Source organism: Nannospalax galili, unplaced genomic scaffold (genome assembly GCF_000622305.1).
Source record: "Nannospalax galili isolate Female #2095 unplaced genomic scaffold, S.galili_v1.0 scaffold595, whole genome shotgun sequence".
Lineage (NCBI taxonomy): Eukaryota > Metazoa > Chordata > Mammalia > Rodentia > Spalacidae > Nannospalax > Nannospalax galili.
In genome coordinates this window covers 442,767-446,904 of record NW_008336257.1, presented here as the reverse complement: position 1 = coordinate 446,904, position 4,138 = coordinate 442,767, and positions in this window count along the sequence as shown.

Below are 4,138 nucleotides of genomic sequence, written 5' to 3'. Positions count from 1 at the left end.
GAATAAATTTTTAAAAAGTACAAAGAAACAGCTTAAAAGCAGTATTTCCTTGGGGCTGGAGATATGGTTCAGATGTAAGAGCACTGACTGCTCTTCAATTCCCAGCACCCACACAGCATTTACCAACCATTCATAATTCACGTTTTAGGGGATCCAAGGCCCTCTCCATAGGCACTGTGCAACATTGGTGCACTTACCTACATGCAGGTAATATACTCATACACATAAAACAAAACAAAGCAAAACAAAAAGCAATATTTCCCCAAATATCCTTTGTTCTCTAAACAAAAATGTCAAAAAGCAGCTCTGATTTTGTGTGTGTTTATGTGTATGTGTGTGTGTGTGTGTGTGTGTGTGTGCATGTGTGTGTGTGTGTGCGTGTGTGTGTGTGTGTGTGTGTGTGTGTGTATCCTAAATTAACAACCCTGTCTAGAAATGTGAGAATGGAATGAAAACTCCCATTTCAATCATTAGTTTATTCTTGGAAAGATCTCTCCTTCCCAATTTCAGCCCTAGGCATAGAGTATAAAGCACACTCAATTTTTCTCATTGTTTGTAATGAGAACCTCATGCTTTTCTTGGACTGTTGACATGTTCAGCATTCATACACACATTCATACGCTATCTTGGGTGCAATGACTACAATCATATGCCCACATCAATGAGGAGCTAGTACACAGTTCAGTTACCATCTTTACATTATAAAGGGTAATTTTTTGTTTGTAGGCTAGATGACTGTCTTTAGTCCAGATTATATAAATATTATAAAAGTCATTCTGTATTCTCACAGGCCAATATGAAAGAAGAAATTCCTCAGTTGAGAATTTTTTCTTCTAGGGTGACTGTAGTTTGTGTCAAGTTGACTAAAATTAACCAGGACACCAATACATTCTATAAAATATTCTGAGAACAAATATCTAGTACCAGAAATAATAATTAATCATGAGTGACCGGACATTATTATCTAAAAAGAGAGGAAAAAGGAATGTCAATTCAATGAAACATTGTATAGTACAGTCAGTAAAATGGATCAAGAGAATAAATAAAATAAAAATGTGAGGCTGAAGATGTAGCTCAGTGGCAAAAATATTACCTAAATTAACAATAAAAAAAGGAAAATGAACATGAACACCTGAACAGGGTTAAAAGAGTGAAACAAAACTCTGTCCCTGCTGATACAGAGATAATTTACATTAAAAAGACAAGACTGAATAAAACATATGGAATTAATAAATGAGATTTATAATGTTCAAAACAGTAGAGACTGTAACCTTATATATTTTGGTATTTCAGTAAAAATATACAATATATCACTTATTATAATATAATTCACATCCAAAACAAAATATATGCAAATTAGTTAAATAGAGCATTTAAACAAATGTCAACATGCATAAAAAAGTACATGTTTAAGATAAATAAAAAACACTAATAAATGTAGAATATGCCATATTCATTTATTAGAAGATATGACTGGTAAGGTATTGATTAGCAAATTAATGTGCAGAATCCATATTTATAAATATATATGCAAATGTTTATGTATTTCAGATACCACTTGTCACTGAAGAAATGTATGCCACTTTTTCATATGCAGTACACAATTTGACTTAATCAACAAAATAAGGCCTACTGCAATTACTGATGAGGTGCATTAAATTCTATTTCATTTCTTCTCAAATTCTCACAAAATTTCATAATATTTTTGCACTTGCTTTGAATTATGACATTCTTCTTATGAATTCTCAACATTCAAAGATTAATAAGTAAATCAAAAACTAGAATTTTGGATATTATCCATGAAATTTAGCAAAATTTCATAAAATGGTATTAATGAAGGATATTTGATAATTTTTTATATTCAAATTAATTTTTAGCTAAATAGTTGCGCACTTTTGTAAATATATTTAGCATTCAGTTTTTGTTAGTGCTAGGAAAAATCCCAAAGCTACGAACATACCAGTCAAATTCTGTGCCTCTCAGTCACTCCCCTATCACCTTCAATGATTGCATCACATTTCTAAGACTATAATTACCATATTGAAAATATCCCTTTTATGGAATATTTTAAGACATTCCTCCACACATGATATGTGAACTTACCACCTGCTGCAGTATTAAATGAAAAAATCCAACTGCTTATCTCCTTGTAGTACTTCATAACTGTAATTTCATCTCATAAACCAAGTCAGCAATTATTAAAGGTAGTCATTTAAAAAAAATTATGTTGATGTTAGTCTAACTATTGAAAAAAAACGTACATTAATATGATCTCCTTTATAATAACATCACATCTAATAACATCTAATAACATCACATTAAAGAAATTATTTGTGACTTTTCTGCGCACCTGAAGTTTCCGATGGGAAAATCTCACATTGAGAATGATGTGTATAATGAATTATATTTGTTCTTTGCTTGTTGTGAAACTTATTTTTTGCACAGGACAAAAAAAATTGTAAAATACAGACTGGCTCAAAATAGAACATATGTCACTTTTGTGCATTAAGAAATATTTCATGTGTACAGTATCTGAATAATAAAATACAGTATCTGAACAACAGAGGTCCTAAAATACATGAGGCAGAAGTCATATATGTCATTAGAAGGTATAATCAGGATACATAAAATAGAACATTTATCTTAAAGACACAAATCTGAAAATAAAAAGAGTATGCCAATGCAAACATAAGATGATTCAAAATTTGCTTCTTCAGATAAATACCACCACTTACAACTAATTATTTAAGACGATGACTTGATCTTCAGTATATTTTATTAAATAAGAAAGGACATACTACCACCTAGTGGTTCAGTTTTTTTGTCAAGGGTGAAATTTTCACCTTCATATACAAGAAACTGTAGACTGAGGAAGATTGGTGACAGAATACTTATCGTTAAAGTTCAGTAAATAAATTATTAAATATTACTATATTATAAATAAGTTATCCTTAGATTTAACACTTCTTTATTGAGGACATAGATGATGAGAATTATAAATATGACTATAAAAAATATGTCAAAGCGTCCTTCAATACTCAGATTATAAAATCCAATGCCTTTGTGAAGAAGATAGTAAATAATTATTTGCAAATGCTACATTTAGACTAACTTCCTCAGGAAACAAATATATATTTCTCTGCTGCACAACATATTAAAAATAAAAGGAAACTGCTAATCAAAATTGATATTAATATTGAATATTCAAAATGCAGCGAATCTTTTAAACAAATGGTTTAAAGAGATTAAAAGAGCAAATGTTTAAGCCTAAAAATATAAATGAGGAAATGACTGTGATGAATCTATTTATACTAAATGATATGCTATGAGTCTTTCATGTGTGCTCTTTGTGTTTTCGTGTGTGTTTATATGTGAGGACACATACTCATTTTGTTATTATATGATAATGTACATAATTAAAAAATCTATTAAAGCAGAACTTTAAAATTTATAATCAATTGGTCTTCGAGCAGACCACTCTAATATGCAGAATGGTTTTATTTTAAATTACTCAATAACATTTAACATATAAATTTAAATAAATAATATTTTTCCCTTAATAATTAAATCTATTCAAGTTATTATGATTATTACATTTAAAATTACAGCAGAACAGGCAAGAGATGTTGTGGGGTTTGTCATAAGGAGACTTTAAAAAAATTATTTGCTTTTATTTTATGTGTGTCAGTTTTTGTCTGCACATATGTTAAGTATGCCAGTGTTGTGCAATGCCCATGACATGAAGAAGAATCCACTGTAACAGGAGTTATGGTTGGTTGTTAGCTGCCTTCTGGGTACTGACAACTGAATCTTGAGTCCTCTGCCAAAGTAACCAGTGTTCTTACCATTGTTCCTTTTCTTTCCTTCCTTCCTTCTTTCTTTCTTTCCTTCCTTCCTTCCTTCCTTCCTTTTTTGTTGTTGGTGGTATTATATTTGAGACAGGGTCTCCCTAGCCCCAGGTGCCCTGTAATTCACTACATGGACCAGAGCAATCTCTCTCAAAGATGCTTCTACCAGTGCTTTCAGAGTGCTGGGATTAAAGGCATGTGCTGCCTTTGTTCTTTATATCAAACTATAACTTTTTATATGGACCAAGGTTTCTGTGTAAGAAATGGAAACATAAAACACAAATTGACTA